The sequence below is a fragment of the Gossypium hirsutum genome, chromosome A07 (assembly GCF_007990345.1).
Source record: "Gossypium hirsutum isolate 1008001.06 chromosome A07, Gossypium_hirsutum_v2.1, whole genome shotgun sequence".
In the NCBI taxonomy this organism is placed as follows: Eukaryota; Viridiplantae; Streptophyta; class Magnoliopsida; order Malvales; family Malvaceae; genus Gossypium; species Gossypium hirsutum.
Window position 1 is genome coordinate 38,565,145 of NC_053430.1, and position 20,738 is coordinate 38,585,882.

The 20,738-nt window shown below is 36.5% G+C and overlaps 1 pseudogene; it reads left to right on the forward strand.

Moving 5' to 3' along the window:
* The first annotated feature begins 9,948 nt into the window (after positions 1–9,948).
* Positions 9,949–11,541, forward strand: LOC107955796 (TOM1-like protein 2; annotated as a pseudogene).
* The last annotated feature ends 9,197 nt before the right edge of the window (positions 11,542–20,738 follow it).

Consider the following 20,738-nt stretch of genomic DNA (forward strand, 5'->3'; position numbering starts at 1 on the left):
TCATCAAATCTTATTTCACTAGTTCTATTTCACGATTTGGTTACTTAGCATAGAAGTTTCTAGAAGGCATATTATGCTTGCATGAGTCAGTTTTGGGACTCACCTGATAACCTCAAAGGCAGTTTAAACTTCAAATATAGCCTTTCCTTGTGAAATCAATAGTTTGGGCTCTAGGTCCATCATTAAGCCAGATGCTACAACTTTCTCTTCCTTGATAAATAGAGACATTTTATTAGAATTCATTCGGGTAACCTTTATTATCACTTTAAAACCCAAGCATATCTCTAAGCCCTATTTTTTTTCTTTCTAACCATACTTAAAGATATGTGTTCCCTTGATTAACAGAGTCATGAAACATATCTTGATGGGAGAGAAAATCACTAACAAAAATTAGGGTTTTAGACTTATCTTAGAGAGATGTTTCCATCTACTTTTAGCCTTTAAGAAGGAATGTACCTCTCCCTTAACTTAACCCGAGTGTCCTTTTAACTTAACTCGAGTCCTTATGGGAACTTGGTAACGTCACATCAATACTGAGTTACCTTATCCAAAATCTGTGACTTGTAAGAAACTCATCCAATTACTCCTTTAGCCTTTAACCCTTCTAGTTCATGCTTCATTAGTTCCTAAGCAACTTACCTTACAAATTAACTGGTATGAGACCACATTGGTTACAGGGTATACTATGGCATGGAATCATACCCTAAAAATCATTTTACATAGCCATAAGCCTTATTTCACTACTCATAGTTATCTGACGTAGAATCCCTGTTCACTTATTTTCCATTCGGAGTCCACCCACTCTATATGCCGCAATGGGCTTTTCGCAAACACTACTTTGCCAATCATATTTATTTATAACTATGTGCCCTATTTATATATATACATTCTTACCAGCCTTCTTGATTCGTCATACTTACCTTTCTTCAGAGTTAGCCTAACCTTTATTCTTTTAGAACATCATATACGTTGTACTTTCCAGAGTTCACCATACTTATCGTTCCTTCAGAAGACTTCACACGTTTTTTTATCAAAGGTCGCCATAGGTTTCTTTCTTTTCATCCAAAATCTGTCAGACCAAGGCATCACTAGCACATTCAAAAAGTCCCTACACTTAATCAAACTCTAATGTTAAGCACTTTTAACTTACCCTTAAGCCTTACTTTTATTATAAATACTTAAATAGTTAGGACTTTGCTGAGTGAGATGTTACATTCACAATCAATTCAGTGGCATTTCAGCATGTCCTGATATTATAATCATTTTAATGACAATTTAACATGTTATAAAAGGATTTTCAGTTTTTGTATAGCAAGCTTTTAATCAATTCATTCCATGGCATTTCACTCAAGCATACAATTCATCTTAGAGTATTCTTAAAGATCAATCATTAGATGATTGTAACCACATACTCGTTTTAACTTGTTTGTTAATATAATGCATTGCCATTGTTATTTCAGTTTCTTTTTTTGTGTGTACAAATAAAATGATTAATAATAAAGTCCTGAGAATAATATGATTATTCTTAAAAGGTCTTTAGTCAAGTATTATTGTCGGCCTGGACAATTATAATGCATTGAGACTAATGTGTAGTTGATTGATGACAAAGAGTTGTCATTGACATAGGGATGCCAAAATTGATAAACGAGTATTTTTTAGAAAAGAACATACTGGACTAACCTACTATGAGTATGATTCTTGGATATTATGTAATAGTCACAACATTATTCATAGTGATAACTATGTATATGATCCTTAGACTTAAGATCATCATTGTCCTAACATAGTGAGTTGTATATTTTGACACAGCCAAATGTATACCATAATAGGTTATACTATAAAGATTGATGTTGGGTATGTCGCAATCTATGTAGAGGGATATGGTTGATCAAGATAGGATTTAACCCTCCTACATAATAAGAGCAATATCTTAGGCCTTTTGATTGAGTGAGACTAGAAATGCATGGCCATGCTCGAGGAAGTTGATCTGAGATATCACCCTTATTTGTTTATAGTAGTCTACTCAAAATATCAAGAAATTTGAGATTGAATTATACAAGTGTGACTACTCCATGGCTTGTTTCCAATCTAGATATTAAGGATAAAATGATATAATACATGAAAAGATTATCACAAAAAGATTATGTCGAATCACGAATTCTTGTAACTTTGGTCACAACGATGCATTGCTAGATGCCAATTATTACTTGTAATATTAGAAACATTCTAGTATTACTACTAATGTTACAAGAACCTACAAGGTCACACTCTATAATTGAAGCGAACAGAATCCAAATACATTTGGCATTGTATTTAGCTGTCACATGAATTTAAATTAATTATTGAATTAATTTAATTTGATAGTTAATTATTGAACACATTATATGCGCAAACTTGTTGTACACAAATAGAAAATATAGATAAAATTAATATATGAATTCAATTTATACAAAATATTAATTGTACATAGTTTATTGGAATTATTAATATAAAAAGTCATAATAAATAATTTCAGTCAAAATATAAAAGACATGAAGATTGATATTCTTTAGGAAAGAATAAAATTTATTTTTTTGACTTTTCATTTGTTTCTCTAATAATAATGGAATAATCTCGTTTTATTTATGATATGTGATATCAAATAAAATAAAAGGAATATAATCCCTTAGTGTGTTAATTACTATGAGAAACAATATCAAAAGGTCTAACAGCCATTTTTTTATTTTTTATCTCTTAAAAGTTCAATAGAATTTTGCTTTTTTTTGACTGGGTGGATTACATAGAGGCCAATACGTTATTGTTGGGACTTGGGATCAACATCGTTAAGAAGAATCATATCAACAACGTTGTTCGTCGCTCTTCTAGTTTCAAAAAAAATATTTTTGATCATTTTTTAACTTGATTAGTTCCTCTTACATGGATCCATGGTTGATGATCGCCGAAATAAGTTTTCTACTACGCCATAGGGCATACGACGATCCAATAATTCAAGCATTCAATTATCATTCCATAACATCACATGCTATACATACAACCAGCAACATATATTATCAAAATCCACCATTATATATCATACCAACACCAAACGTTCAATTAATCAACAATCCATTTATCAAAAAGTTTTACTTTCATGTTATTTAGTTAGGGCTCGAAACGTACCTGATTTGGCCACCTTTAAATCACTTATTTAAAAATTCAAATAAGTCGACCACTAAGCTTAATTATCCATGTAGACATTAAAAATATAATTGTAACACTTATTTTAACAAGTTCGAACCCATACCTTATTATCGCAAATCCGCATCACTAAGTTGAAAAAGTCTGCATTCCCAATTTAACTCATTAACTGAACATTGATTTGTTGCGAAACGAGGGCATAGATGAAATCTGGGTTTACTGTTGATTAGGGATGTTCAAACCAACAATGACACCACCACGGGTGGAGGACAAGAGGCAATAATGGGCAGCAAAAAGGGCTGATATGGGCAACAATTGTAACGCCCCGAATTTGGGCCTAGAAGTATTAGGTTTTAAGCAGGGGTGCAGTTAGGAGACTACACATAAATATTTAATTGTGCAAAAAAGTGGCACAATTGAGTGTTTGGCTTAGTGGTTGTGTGCTCTGGAAGTCATGGGTTCAAGTCCTAGCTTCCATAAAATTTTGGTTTTTAAGGATAAAACCCCTATCTTTGGTCAGTAAGGTTGTAAATAAAATTTGGTAAAGTATGATAAAAAAAGACTACTAATCTAGTGGTAAGTGGCATGTTATATATGCTAGTGGTCTGAGGTTCATATCCTTGCTTGTGCAAATAGGGATTATTTTTGCCGGTGACTTTGGGAGGAAGTTGTGTTTGACCGAAACACCAAGGGTTTGAACAGATTTGGTTGGGGTTGTTGTTAGCTGAATTTGAAGAGATGGATGGGAGAAAAGGAGAAAATTGAGGAAGATTCGAATTTCGAGGAGAGTTTTGCCGAGTTTGAACTCTGGCACTTAGTGTTTCGATTATGTAGGTGTTGGGGAGGTGTTTAATATGCTGAAGGATGAACGAATTTGTGAAATGTTTTCATGAAAATTCGGCTATAGGCTTTTGGGGTGGCGTTTTGGTGTTAGCTAACCATAGGTCATTTTTGTTTCAATACCTCGAGTTAGCAATTTTACTTCTTTTGTTTTGTTTTGGCTCTAATCAAAGACTCCTGAAAACCTCTCAGCCTCTTATTCATTTTTTTGGCCGAATACCTAAGTGGCATTTTACTCTTCATCTTTTCTTCTTTTTTGTCCCCTCTTCTCAAAAGCCGAATACTCCTTTTATTTCGATTTTATTCCTTCTTTCACTGTTCTTTGTCAAGTCGAATCATTCCCCCTTTTTCCTTGTTGGCCGAATACCTTAAGTATTGTTCACTTCTTCGTCTCTATTCTCCAAACCGAATACCCTCTGTCTTTGGGTAGCCGAAATTGTAAAAGCCAAATTATTTTCTCTCTTCTCTTCCTATCTTTCTTCTGGCCGAATCTTGCTAAAGTACTATCGAAATTCCTTGAATTTTGGGTAAGTGTTCTGCGGTGTGATTCCCCTAACCGAATCTCATTTGGTTTCTTCTCAAAGGTTCAGAATTTGGTATCTCTTAGGCCGAATGATTGATTTCTCTCTTTCCTGCCTTGGGGTGGTAATCATCTAACACCTTTTTAACTCTCTTTTTGTGCGATTGTTGCTAGAGACTCGACTTCTGTAATCAAGGTGCTAAGCCAATTACTCTGTCCCTACAAGTGGCACCTTCTTTATTGATAAGTACATTAAATACTAGACACAATTATGTGGGATTATGGAGTTTGATGAATTGGTTGACTGTTTTATGTGAAGGTTGAAGCTTTGGGAAGATACGTGGATTTTAGGAGCGAGAGGGGTTTTACAATAGTTCGTTTGGTAAGTAGTGATAATTCGGTTAAAGTTTCTGCGATGCTTTGGTTTTTGGATTAACCGTAAATATGACTGATGGTGAGGGGTTGTGGTTGATCATAGGTTCTCGATTCAAAAGTGGTTCAGTTAAAACTCCATAACAGGTGTGTATTTACACACCGAATAGACTTTAGAACAGCAAATCTCGAAATGCCAAAAAGCTGAAAGAACGACAACGATTACTACACGAGTGCGTGAACGCATGTGTGGTAAATTTGATGTGATGGTAGAGGCCAACATGAGCGAACTCATGGGCTGTGGTCGTAAATGGGCCATGTTAGGCCATACGGGCCCAATGGGCTATAGGCCCTAAATGTGTAAAACTCTTCAATAGGTGGGAAAACATTGGACCGACCCTATCACTCACATGGCTTGGATCGAAATCGGGCTTGGTGGGCCAATGGATTGTGTGGGCCTATAGGCGTGCTTAAATGGGCTTTGGGCCCAATCGTATTGTATATTTGCTAAAGGTTGCACGGGTCGTACAAGACGACTCTGAACGTACTAATGAGTCAATAAGTGTACTTAGATCACTATTTATGAAATGACCATTATGCCCCCATAGGGAAAAATGACTAAAATGCCCCTCAATGTTATATGATTGTTATTGTATGCCATTTATGATATGTTTGCATTCATGTGATATTATATTGCATGGGGGACAGGATCATTGATTTGGAGGAAGTATATGATTTGCTAGGGTTGCATGATCGCTTGACGACTGTGGATCCACCGGCAGCTTAAAGCCATTATGCGATTGGCAACTCTGCTGCGAAATTGGTTAGTGCCACAACTGGTGCTACATCAGGAGTGTAGGGATGGGTGGGTCAATTAAATCCCCACAGGAGTGTAGGGTTGGACGGGATATGGAGTGCAAGGTTGGTTGGGTATTTGTGCATTGTATAATTTGATTCTGATTGTGACGTGGGCTCAGGCCTAACTGAGGCTACTATGGGCTAAGGCCCAAGTGCCACCATTATTGTAATGGGCTTAGGCCCAAATTGAAGTGATGCTTGCTTTACGATCGATGAGGGTTGTGCATACTGAGCTTTCATAAACTCACCCATTCATTTAAAATTTTCAGGTAATCCTCAGTAGGCGGTTCGACGTATAGGAGGACTCGAAGGTGGCCACACTACGATCAGCTTTAAATATTCGTATTTTCTTTTACATTACTTAAATTACTTTCTCTTTGGGTTTTTGATGTAATAAGGCATTTTCTCTAATTTTCTAGTTTTTAATTTGGGGGTTTTTAACTATTATGATTTATTTTTGTTAAAAGTAGAGCGCGTTTTTCCAAAATGATATCCATTTTCATAACATCATGTTTTCGCAACATTGTTGAAATGCTTCTGCAATAAACATGTTTTTAAAAGTAGGGCTGGTTAAAATGGTTAACAAATAATTAAGTTGACTTTAGAATTAAACAATAGGGCTTTTCTCTTTCAAGTGAGATTTATTAATAAGACAAAGTTTTTAGAAAAAACATTTAATGTGACACGCCAGATTCGGTCATAACGTCTAGGCTAGGTTTAGGGTGCTACAACAATAGGGAAGGTTTTAAGGTAGCAACAAGGGCTGATTTGAAGGTTAAAATTACCAGCAGAGTGGCTAGGAAAATAATTTCAAAATACGAAGCACAAAGGACGGCCGAACAATGGTACAAATCACTACACTTTGGATGGCACAAGGAAGAAGAAACAAAAAAATTTGAGAGAGGAGAAGGAGTAGAACGACTAGGGTTGAGACAATAGTGACTAAAGACTGATAATTGAGTGAAAAATTTTCATTTATACCTAGGGTTACTAGGCTGGGGCAGCACAAAAATATATGAATGAGAAAAATAGTAAAAATTAAATCAACTTGCAAGAAAAATTAATCGAGATCAAGTCCCTTGAGCTAATTACATTGTCTCCTTATTTTCTTTTTAACCACTAAGCCAAGGACTTATCCTTGAAACAATTTTACCTTCCTTAAAACTAAAAATTGTGATGTTACAAGTGAACTCTTACTTAACTGACTCCAAGTTACAATAGCTTTACCAAGACATTTAGTAGAAGGCTTAATTGTATCCCAAATACTCCTAAGATGGCAAGGTAATCAGGAGGAAAGGAAAGGTAATGGTCGGGGACAACATCAATCTTAGAAGTGACCTCTTTAGCTACTTCCATGGAGGAGCAGTAGGGGGTCACTTAGGTATCCATGCTACAAGGCATAGACTCACATGCCTACTCTATTGGAAAGGTCTCTTTAGAGAATTGAAGCGATGAGTGAGGAAGTGTATCACTTGTCAAAGGCGTAAGAGTGACAATTTAGCTCATCCAGTACTTTTACAACCCCCACCAATTCTTGATCGAGCATGGGCAATCACCACTATGGATTTCATTGAAGGGTTGCCACGCTTTAAAGAAAAATATATAATACTAGTGGTGGTAGATAGGTTGATTAAATATGGTCACTTCCTGGCTCTATCGCATCTATTCACTACTCTTACAATGGCTTACGAGTATTTGAAACATGTTTATAAGTTGCATGGTATCCCTAAGTCAATTGCATCTAACAGAGACAAAATCTTCATTAGTAGTTTTTGGCAGGGGTTATTCAGGAAAATTGAAACTTGACTTCATTTTTCTCTTGCTTACCATCTTGAAACAGATGACCAATTAAAGGTTTTAAATCAATGTTTGGAGGGATACCTTAGGTGCATGTCAGGTGATTGGCTTCTTTGGTTACCCTTTGTCGAATGGTGGTATAATACCACTTATCATTCAACCATCCAATCCACACCTTATGAAGCTCTTCATGGCCATGATCCTCCCATCGATTTACCCTACTTGGCTGGTTCTTCTCATGTGGCCATAGTGGATCACAACATTCAATATTGAGAAGTAACTAGGCAACTTCTCAAGTTCTATTTGAAGAGAGCTCGGGATCAAATGAAATAGGCGGTTGATCGTAGGAGGTCTAATAGGGAGTTTCAAGTGGGAGTTTTGGTGTACTTAAGACTCCAACCCTACATGCAACACTACATGAGGAAGATATTGATTCAAAAATTGCCCCCCAAGTACTTTGGCCTTTATGCTATGGAAACTAAGGTAGGGAAGGTTGCTTACAAACTGTCTTTGCCTGAAGGATCTCGAATTCATTCCGCATTTCATGTGTTCCAACTCAAGAAACACATTGGCAAAACTTCCAGTCACTTTGGGTTGCCATTGGTAGACTGATGGGGCTTTTCTTAAGGTTCCATTTCAAGTCATAAAGAGGTGTATAGTGCGAAAAAAGAACCATGCTGCTACATAAGTGTTGGTAGAGTGGGCCAGCACTTTCCTTAAAGACTCCACTTGGGAGAACTTGCAGGACCTTCAGCAGAAATATCCAAATTTTGATCTTTTAGGACAAGGTTCTGGTTCAATGAGGGGAGTAATTATTATGGAAGGAAGCAACAATGGTCCTTCCTGTTTTGAATTTCTGTTATTGTTTTGTTTAATTTAATTGTTAAGCATGGCGTTTTTGTTTTAGAAACTTTAATAAAACAATGTGCTGTAGCTAGGGTTTGATTCACGTTAAATTTTATACTATTTAATAAAGATAGTGCGTTTAAGGTAGCTATTAGTTAACAACTTGCCAGTCTGTTTTCAGAAGTCTTTACCCTTCCCTCTTAAACACCATTCATGGGGGGAAAACAATTATGCAATTTTAGAATTGGTTTTGCTCACCTTCAATCTCTCTCTTACTCTCTCAAATTTATTCTTTTTTTCTTCTGTATGGTTACTTACCTTTGTTCTATTCTTCTCTCATCAAAGGGTTAACATAGGGAAAGGGATGCTAGAGGAGAGGGAGAGGGTGACAGTCGGTGTAGGGGGAAAGGATGGTGGGGAAGAGGGAGAGTGATGAGAGAGTGGTGGTGGGGGGAGGAGAGAGGGGCGGAGGTGGGGGAATTTTTTTAATATTATTTTTAATTAATATTAACATAAATATTGTAAAATAAAAAATTTAATTTCTATTTTTCTATTTTTTGAATTATTTTATACAAATAATGAGATAATTTGCTTATTTGTCTTTTTGCCACATGTCGATTGGTGATTTAGTCATGTCATATTGACCAAGATTGACTACCTGTTGACTAACAAAGGTACCAATGTGAAAACAAAATTTTTTAGATACTCAAATTGACAAAAAAAAAAGTTTAATTACCTATATGGGAAAACGAGTATAGTTTAAGGGACATTTTTTATATTAAGCTTGAAAATATACATGTTAAACAATTAGATATAAATATCTTTAAAGATTTATATAAATAATAAAATATTTAATACATAAAATATGAATAAATAATTACCATAAATTTATTCTTCTTATTTAATAAAAATAATTTAAAATAGTTATTATTAATTAATTTTATTTAAAAATCCGACTAAAATACAAGAAATCTACTTAGTGCTTCTATAAAAAAAATGTAAACTACTTTTATTTTATATTCGATGTTATGTTAATTTCAGTCAACTATATTTTTTTCAAAATTATCATTTATACATACAAATATTATTTAAAAATATTTTAAATATAAAATTTACTACTGCTGTGGGCATCTAGTACAATATAAAACCCATATAGTATATGTGTTATATTAATTAATAAAATATTAAAACAATAATATTCAAGTTTCAACGCTAAAGACTTATTTAAGTAGATTTTTAAATTCGAATTTTGGTGAGGAATAAAGAATACTAAGAGAGTTATTTTATTTGATCGAAATTATATAATTACAAAACATAGAAAGTGTCGAATTAAAAGTAGTAATAAAATTATTCAGGTTGCGCCAACAGTATTGACGGTTGGATTCTTAGCCAAACATAGTTGCCTTAAAAAATATCGAGTTCAAAGATCAAACCCAAGCCTTGACCCTTGCTTTACCCATTCATTTTAATTTCCTTTCTTTTTAGAGTTTAGCTTGAATTGGTGATTTAATTTGACCAATGAGGACAACAAGTAGAAAATGGAGAAAATCAAACTAGTTCAATGGGGTGAGAAGTTGAAAACGAGTGGAGATCAAATTAGTAAAATGTTTAGTGGGAAAATGAAGGAAATTCTACAAGGCCCACCACCGGAATCGAAAATGGTGGATCAAGCCACATTTGAAACCTTGGAAGAAGCCAACTGGGAAATGAACATGAGGATATGTTCTATGATCAATAGTGAAAAGTTGAACGGAATCAAAATTGTTGGGGCCATAAAAAGCAAGATATCCAGGAAAAATGTTGCGAGCCAAAGGTTGAGTCTTGAGTTGCTGGAAGCTTGTAAGATGAATTGCGCGAAGGTAGCTTCCAAGGTGGTATCGGAGAAAGTGTTGGAAGAGGTGGTTAAGATGATTGAGAATCCGGTCACTCATCATGGGGATAGAAAAAGTGCTTTGCAGTTGATTCGTGCTTGGGGACAGTCCGAGGATCTTGCTTCCCTGCCTGTGTTTCTCCTAACTTATCTTGTAATTGCTACACCATTTATACATGTTGTTCTATATTTACATGTTCTAATACATGTTGCTGTGACGGCATTTTGATGACAGAAAATGAAATTGATCATAATATTTGTCATACTAAATCATATATACATCTCCCCATTACTGTATTTCTTCAAGAATTTGTAAGAATAATTGGATCCTTGGTAAATATTGTTTTGTTTAATTGATTTTTGCTGATACTACCAGCATTCCAATATGCCTACGTGAATTGCATGCAGGCTATCATGCATTTTGAGACAGTTATTTGCCATGCTTTTGCTTACTTTTTATCCTAATTTAACATAAAGCAGAACTTGGAAGAAAGTTTACACCAGCCGGTAGACAATGGGAACTCACCTCACTTGCACCATACATTGTCTTATATAGGAGAGCCATTGGCTCCCTCTGAAAATTATCCTATCAATGGCACAGGATTGCATGGCAGTGATTTTGCCTGTAATTATGGAAGGCTATCGCTTGAACATAAGAAGGAACTTTTCAAAGTAACACGGAATAGCCTTGAGGTACTCTCTAGCATGCTGAGCAAGGAAACACAGCCAAAACCCACGAAGGTAATTCCCCTTGTTTTTAGAATGAAAGCTTGGTTTGACTGTAATCATGGACTTAGTAGACCTTGCTCCGTATCAAATAATTTTTTCTATGTTTCTAACATTATTTGGCACTATATCATTTAATGATAATAAAAAATTTTATTTCTTAACAGCATCACAAAGATTTTTGTTTCTTCCAATGTGTTTTTGTTGGCCAGTATTATCCGGGTTACTAGGAATGGCTTAAATGCATTTCCCTGAATGCCAATCCCTTCTAAAATTAGAATAATGCAACAAAGAGACGAAAACAAACACCGAAAAGAAACTAAAAAACTTAGAAAATTTCTTGTTGGATTGCAGGACAAGCTGACAGAGAGCATGTTGGAAATGTGTAAGTAGTCACAGCTTGTCATTCTGATGATCATAGAAAGCACTACTGATGATAATGGAATCCTGTTTGAAGCACAATTTGGATGATGAGCTTCAGCAGGTAATTTCCAAATTTGAGGAACTGGAAGCTGGTTCAAAGTCCAGAACATAGCCTAAGGGGAACTCTAGAACCAAGACGAGCACTTCCCTCTCGATCAATAATGAACGCTAGATGAGCGCTTCAGCAAATGATGCTGAATCCCGTTAGTAAATGTAACTAATAACTAGTTTTCAGTTAAGTTGTTAGTTTCTGGTATAAGCTGTTCGCTTAGCCTGTCATTACTTAATTGTTGTAATTGGTTAAACAATTAGTTAATCAGTTAGTATGTTAGTCCTATTCACTATACAACTCCTTTGTATAAAATTTTGGAAATAATCCAGTTTAAAAATGGTTTTTCTGTCATAGCAATAAACTTTTCTTGAAAGGTACCTATACTTTGTGTGAGATGGATCCTTGACGTTCTCGGCTTTCAACCGAATGACCTTTTTTGCTATTCTCATACCACAAATCACTTCGAGTGTGAGCTCAACAATCACGAATCAAACAAAGAACCAGAAACATTTTTTTACTTTCAGTATGAAAGTAATTCTCTCTCAATTTCTTACCTTGAAACATATTGTTAATGCTATCTTGAATCATAAATGTACCATTGAGCCCTATTGCTCAGCATATAGTTTTTTTCTTTGTACACAAGTTTAGGTGATTCTCGGGAACTTGTGAAGTAGTTCAAGCATCAAAGAAATGATTTTTCGACTCAACAAAGTTTGTAAAGTTCTCCTTAGGTTAGTATATGGCATGTACCAAGGGGTTTAAGCTAATTTTTGTATCGTAAATGATCGAAGTTAGAACTTGGTTGCTTAATGTTATTTTGAAGTATCATTTTGGCATATTTTAGTTTGAATGCAATTGGTATATTGTTGCTTTTGTTGAAATTGAGATGTTAAGTGTTATTACAAGTCTTTCAAACATGTTTCACACTAATCCTTTTGAAAACAGTGAGTCACATTGTGACGACGTACTCCCTATGTCGCGATGAGGAACAATCAAGGTTTTACATTGCAACGATGTATATCTAAGGTTATGATGAGCTTGAGTTAGAGAGTTGCATCGTGATGAGGAAACCTCGAAGTTGCGATGTCAACCCAGAACTTTGAAATCTTTAGAATGTGGTCTTATTTTGACCCTGAGTTAGCAAAAGAGATTTTGTAAGCTTGTATAAGACTCGAAAATGATTATGTATTGTTTAATACACATGATTTACTTATACTTGAATGTGTAATGGTCTTGAATTGTGTAATGTTGATTGTTGTTTCTCCTACAACGAATGTGGAACCTTGTAGCTCAGACTTGATGATCGGATCGGGTAATGGAATGTTACATTTAGTGGTATCAGAGTTATAAATTTAGCTGATTCTTAGACTAAATCAAGATTGGAATTGAGTCTAGAGGTACATGCCAAGGTCGAGTCGAGTTTAAGTGGGGGATGGATGCTGATTATAAGGTTTGTTTGTTTTATAGCTAAACATGTTTGAAGAATTGAGAAATAATGTTGATGATGATAATTCCAATAGTGATCACTCTATTATGGGTGAGAATCGATTTGGAATTGAGACACCAGGTGTAAATCCATCCAATTTTCGATAAAATAGGGCTGATAGACCTCATTGGTGTAACATCCCGAATTAGGGCCTAGTCGAAAAAGTGGTTTTGAGACCATAAATCTGGCGTTAAAATAATTATTTTATGATCATTATGAGGTCTAGGATATGAAAATAAGCATGTGTTAAAGTTTCATGAAGAAATTCTATGTGTAAGGTGTCCAATTGGAAATTAAGGACCAAATTGAATAAACTACAAAACTTGGGTTCTAGAAGCAATGAGTATGAAATTGCTATGGATTATTAATTATAGGTCCTTAAAGAGTAGTTTGCCCAATTTCTAAGTTTTGGAAAAAAATGGGCATGCATGGAAAGTTTTGAGATATTACTAAAGAAGGGCATTTTGGTCATTTGGTAATAAAATTAATAAAAAGGGAAAAAGGAAGCAAAATTCAGCCATATTCTTCTCCACGGCTGCCAAAAATTGAAGGATCTCCATAGCTAGGGCTTTCAACATTTTCAAGCTCAATAGTAAGTGTTCCCTAGCCCTGTTTTTAACGTTTTTCGTATTTTTGAGATCCTCGTAAGATGCTCTCTCTATTTCTTCCCATATTTCAAGCTAGGGTTCATGTTCCAAAATTTACCCATGCATGAGATGTTTGTATTTTGATAATTTATGGAGGAATATGAGAGTTTAAAGGATAGTAAACAACTTTTACTAAGTGATTTTTCATGGAAATGGCTTAAGGGGCAATTTTATAAAAGTTGTGAAAATGGGTAGAAAAATGTGAAATGAAAGAAAATGTGAGCTGCTATAAGGAATAAAATTATTCAGCTAGGCTTGGGTAACTTAGAAATTTCATGCATTTCATTATACAAGCCTTAGGACTAAATTGTAAAGTGTGAAAGTTAAGGGGCAAATTGGTCATTTTACCTGGGGGTGAGTTTTAAATCCTAAAATGAAAAATGTGATGTATTAATAGTCAAATTTTATTGATATAGACCCCGAGGAACCAATTTTCGAGGTCGACCATGGAAAACAAAAGGTTTCGGAATAGTCAAAATACGAAACCGAAGTAATTACCAGGTAAGTTCGTATAACCCAAAGTGAACTCTTAATATACTTAAATATGTGTGTTCTTGAATATATGAAAATTTATATATTCACTGCATGATAATTTATGTAATGTGCTTGTGTGAATGAAAGATGATAAATGTCCCGGTTGAAATAGAAAGGGAAATCCGACGGATAAAGTATGGCTTACATGACATGAGATCCTGCATGTGTTACAGGAAAGGATTTAACCTAGACGGGTAATGTGATGATCTCAAAATAGAAAGCATCTAGCTCGGACGGGTGTTCCTTGGGTGATCGAGCCTCCCGAAAAATATGGCTGCATTAAGGATTTAGCCCGGACGAGTAATCCAATTGAGGACTAAATTTAGCCTGGACTGGCAATTCAAATCCGAGCTTATACGAGCAATTATCATTGAAAGGGATTTAGCCTGGACTGGTAATCTCGCCGTAAGATATTAGGTTCATGGAAGTGCGTACTAGAGATGATCACTTGTATAACTTGACGTTAATTGGGCTATCCATCGAGATTTCTGAGAAATTCAATGGGATTAATAGGAGAAATAGAAATGGAAATATTGAATTGATGAGCTCATCTAAGACTAATGACATGATGTATTGTTATGATACTAACTTGATGAATGAGTGCATGTGAGAGGGAAACTATTTCATGCTTTTTGGAATTAGTGCCTAATATGGTTGTATGCAAATTAACCGGTAAGTTTACTTTCCAGTTATCTAGACTTACTAAGCATATAAATGCTTACCCCCTTCTCTTTTCCCTATTTTACAGAGCTCGTGGACTCGTGAAGATTGGAAGACGGTAGGAGAATCAACACACTGTCTACTTGTCTTGCTTTGGTATATAGATACTTCTGCTTTGTTTAATGGCATGTATATGATTTTTGGTTATTTTGTTATATGTGTCATTTGGCTAGCCAATGTAAGGGCCTAAATGGTATACTTATTCTTTTGTATATGGCCATGAGATATGGCTCATATTGATGTTGGTAGTAAACCTACCAATGATGCATGTCTATGTTTAAATGTTTCATGAGATATGATGATGAGGTTTATCATGACTTGAGAGTAATAATTTGAGAGTAGACATATCATATAATGGTATATGGTTATAATATGGCCTGAGTGTAAAAAGTAAAATGTGCTATGTTAATCCCTAACACGAAAATGATAATTTAGCATGTACTAAACCGTTGAGATAAGGTTAACATGCAATGAGTTATGTCAAGTTTGTTTAAAAGTATAATTAGGCCATGTTAAATACCATTGAAGTCTCTAAGTGTGTATGGATGATAGAAGGTGACTAAAGGCTTGGAAAATAGCCCTAAAAAGGTCCACACGGGTAGACACACGGGCATGCATCTAGGCCGTGTATGACACACGGTCAGCCCCCATAGGCGTGTTGCCCGACCATGTGTCCCTTGCACTTAAAATTTTAGATATGTTTGCATGGTAGTAAACACACGGGTACAGACACAGCCGTGTGTCTCGACCATGTCGAGGACACGGCCTAGCACACGGGCATGTGCCTTGGCCGTGTGCCTCAAAATGAATGATGGCATCATAAGCAGAATGTCTGGGTTTTTGGACACGGGCGATGACATGGGCGTGTCTAGGCTGTGTGAGGGACACAGGCCAGGGACATGAGCCTATGCTTGGCCGTGTGAAAATCCCTATAGGTACGAAATAAAAAATAAATCCAAATAATTCAACACGGGTGGGACATACGGGCGTGTCTCTAAGCACATGGGCGTGTGCTTTGCCTCCACACGGGCGTGTGAGGCATAACCCTAGTAATTTTTCTAAAATTTTCTATAGTTCTCGGTTTAGTCCCAGGTTACTTTTAATGTATGTTTTGGACCTTGTAGGTCCATAATCGAGACACTATGATGTTGTTTAGTCAGTTTTAAATTAGAATGAAATTTTATAACCTGTATTTTCTGAAAGTGTCCGAGTATGTATTTGGTTACGCCTCGTATCTTGTCTCGTTCTCGGGTACGGGTAAGGGGTGTTACATTTAGTGGTATCAGAGCTACGGTTTAGTCGATTCTCGGACTAACCTAGCATGTATTAAGTATAGCTATACATGTCATTATACAAGTTAAGATAGTGTGACATCTCCTAACCATTTTTAATTGTATTTGAATATAATAAATTTCTTTCAATCGAGCCTAAGATGAGTCCGACGGAGCCGAGAGCCATGCTCTAGCTTCTGTACAACGAGCTATTTCTAGTAGTAGCTGATGGCCTATGTCTGAAGGTCGGGAAGAGCCAAGAGCTGCCTTCTTCGATATGAAGCATGAATAGTTTAGGGATTATTTGAAAAACCGCCCCAATATACCACGACCTCCTCCATCCCCTACTCAGCCTGAGGGAGAAGTGCCACAAGGTATGGCACCTACGAGAATTGGTAAAGCTCCAGTGGACAAACTTAGAAAATATGGGGCTGAAGAGTTTAGAGCTAAGGTTGAGGATGATGCTTAACGAGATGAGTTCTGGCTCAAGAATACTACGCGAGTTTTGGATGAATTGTCATGTACACCCATGAATGCTTGAAGTGTACTGTATCTTTTCTGAAGGATACATCATATCATTGGTTTAAGACGGTATCCTCAGTGATATCGAAGGAAGACATTGTTCTTCCAAGCTGTGTTTAAAAAGAAATACATCAATCAAAGATTTTTAGACTCAAAGCGAAAGGAGTTCCTAGAACTCAAACAAGAAAATAAGACTGTGTCAGAGTACGAAAGGGAATTCGTGAGGTTAAGTTAGTATGCAACAGAGTGGGTCCAATCAAAGACAAAAATGTGTAAGCGCTTCGAGGAAGGCTTGAATGAGGAAATTAAATTGCTAATAATCCTTGAGATACAAGAATTTGCCGCATTAGCTGACCGAGCCACAAAGGCGGATGAGCTAAATAATGAAAGAAAGCAAGCTAAGAGACAAGTTCAAGTTTTGAGTAAGAGGTCTAGTGGCAGAACACAATCTTTCCCCACAAAGAAATCAAGAAGTCACCAAGAACGTTCCACTTCATCAGTAGGATATTCGGGTAGAGCAAGAAGCTCCAAGCAATATAACCCGAAGTCTTCTTCCCCTATCGTAAGTAGTGTGGGAAGCGTAGATGATCAAAAGCCGAAGTGTAAAAGCTATAACAAATTTCACTTCGGTGAGTACCAAATGAAGAGTGGTGCGTGTTTTAGATATGGGTCTCTTGACCATTTTCTCAGCGACTGTCCTGAGCGAGCTAACAAAGAGGTTGAATTAAATTTGCAACCAAATACTCCTATTTCTCGAGGCAGACCTCTGAGACATCCCAGAAGTGCAAGTGGCAATCGAACTGTTGCCAAGGATGCTACTACAAAATTAGAGGATCGAACCCCGACAAGAACTTATGCAATACGTGCTTGAGAGGAAGCCTCTGCTCCCGATGTCATCACGGGTACATTTTCTATTTATAATACTCGTGTCATTGCCTTAATTGACCCAGGGTCAAGCCATTCCTACATTTGCATGAAATTAGTGTCTAGTATGAATATGTCTGGAAAACCTACAGAATTTTTAATTAAGGTGTCAAACCCTCTAGGCAAGTTAATCCTAGTTGATAAAGTCTATAAGAATTGTCCATTAACCTTATGTTATTGCCATTCGATGAGTTTGATGTAATACTTGGCATGGATTGGTTAGCCGTGCATGATGTGATTGTAAATTGTTGTAGCAAGTATATTGAATTGAAATGCTCAGATGGTGAGATTCTCAAGATTGATTCAAGCGAATTAGATACTCCACCAGTTGTGATTACTTCAATGATGGCTCAAAGGTATATGAGAAAAGGATATGAAGCCTACCTTGCTTTTGTGTTAAATACTAAAGAATCTGAGTTGAAATTGGAATCGGTACCGATAGTGTGCGAGTATCTAGATGTGTTCCGAAAGAGCTACCTGGATTACATCCTGTTAGAGAAAGTAGAGTTTCGCATTGAACTGGTGCCTAGGACAGCTCCTATTTCTATTGCTCCGTATAGGATGGCACCAACCGAGCTGAAAGAGTTAAAAGTACAATTGCAAGAACTAATGGATAAAGGTTTTACAGGACAGAGTTTTTTGCCTTGGGGTGCTCTGGTATTATTTGTAAAGAAGAAAGATGGCTCTATGGGGCTATGTATAGACTACCGACCACTCAATAAGGTAACTACCAAGAACAAGTATCCGTTGCGAGGATTGATGATTTGTTTGATCAATTGAGGGGAGCCACTGTGTTTTCTAAGATAGACCTGAGATCCGGCTACTACTAGTTGTGAGTTAAAGAGTTAGACGTGCCTAAGACCTCTTTCAGGATGAGGTATGGTCATTCCAAGTTCCTGGTCATGCCTTTTGGTCTAACAAATGCCCCAGTTGCGTTTATGGACTTAATGAATCATGTTTTTCAACCATACTTAGACAAGTTTGTCGTTGAGTTTATTGATGATATCCTGATTCATTCCAAGGACGAGATTGAGCATGCGGAACATTTGAGAACGGTTTTACAGATCATACGGGACAAATAATTGTATGCTAAATTTAGCAAGAGTGAGTTTTGGCTTAGAGAGGTTGGATTCCTCGGTCACATTGTGTCTGGTGATAGCATCTGAGTTGATCCAAATAAGATATTTGCTATTGTTGAGTGGAAGCCGCCAAAGAATGTAACTGAGGTTAGAAGTTTTTTGGGCTTAACTGGTTACTACCGATGCTTCGTAAAAGGGTTTTCAATGATTGCAACTCCTTTGACGAGGCTGCTGCAAAAAGATGTTAGGTTTGAATGGTCAGAGAAGTGTTAGCAGAGTTTCGAGAAATTGAAGACGTTGCTAATCAAAGCTCCAGTTTTAGTGCAACCCGAGTCGGGAAAGGAATTCGTGGTCTTTAGTGATGCGTCCTTCAATGGATTGGGTTGTGTGCTTATGCAAGAGGGCAAGGTAATAGCGTATGCTTCGAGGCAACTAAAGCCGTACGAAAAAAATTATCCAACACACGACTTGGAGCTAGCTACCACTGTATTTGCCTTGAAGATTTGGAGGCACCATTTGTAAGGTGAAAGTTGTCGTATATGCACAGATCACAAGAGATTGAAATACTTGATGACTCAAAAAGAATTGAATCTGAGAAAACGGAGATGGTTAGATCTGATTAAAGATTATGAACTGATCATTGACTACCACCTAGGAAAGGCGAATGTGGTTGCAGATGCACTAAGCAGAAAATCCTTGTTTGCTTTGAGAGCCTTGAACACGCAGTTGGCCTTATTAGATGATGGTTTAGTTTTGGCAGAGTTAAGAGCCAGACCAACATTTCTACAAGAAATTTATGTAGCTTAGATCAATTATAGCGATTTACAAGCCAAGAGAACTCAATACAAGATAGGCAACGAATCAGATTTTTGAATTGGTCATGACGGTTGCTTGATTTTCAGAGACAGAATCTGTGTACCAATAGACAACGAGCTTATTCGAAAAATTTTGCAAGAGGCACATGATAGCCGTTTATCTATTCATCCGGGAGGTACTAAGATGTACAACGATTTGAAGAAAATGTACTGGTGGAATGGCATGGAAATAGACATCTCTGAATTTGTATCGAAATGCTTGATATGTCAACAAGTCAAGGCTGAACACCAAGTACCTTCAGGTTTATTACAGACCGTCATGGTTCCCGAATGGAAATGGGATAGGATTACTATGGATTTTGTGACAGGATTTCTGTTAACACTGAGGAAGAAAGATGCCATTTGGGTTATAGTTGATGGACTAATAAAGTCAGCTCGTTTTATTCCTGTACGGATAGATTTCTCTCTTGACAGATTGGCAGACTTGTACATATCTGAGTTTGTGAGATTACATGGGGTACTGTTATCGATTATTTTGGATAGGGACCCGAGATTCACTTCAAGATTTTAGAAGAAGCTGGAAGAAGCTGGAAGAAGTCTTGGGTACAAAGTTGAGTTTTAGTACAGCATTCCACCCACAGACAGATGGTCAGTCTAAGCAGACGATTCAGACTCTCGAAGACATGTTAAGGTGTTGTGTCCTTGAACTTCAAGGCAGTTGGAAAAAATATTTACCATTGGTGGAATTTGCCTACAACAACAATTTCCAGACAAGTTTAAAAATGGCACCTTATAAGGCATTGTTTGGCCAAAAGTGTCGAACACTATTGTACTGGATAGAACTCAAAGAGCACCAGATTCAAGGAGTTGATTTGATTAAGGAAACTGAAGAAAAGGTTAAAGTGATACATGATTGTTTGAAAGCGGCATCGGATAGGAAAAAGTAATAAGCTGATTTGAAAAGAAAAGAGATTGAATTTCAAGTTGGAGACAAAGTGTTCTTGAAAGTATCTTCATCAAAAAAAGTCTTGAGATTTGGTCGAAAAGGCAAACTGAGTCCAAGGTTTATTGGACCCTACGAGATCACTGAGAAAGTAGCCTACTATTTAGCATTGCCACCCGAATTGGAAAAGATTCATGATGTATTCCATATATCCATGTTGTGACGATATCGATCAGACCCCTCCCATGTGATTTCACCTACGGAAGTTGAAAATAGACCGAACATGACTTATGGTGAAAAACCGATCAAGATTGTG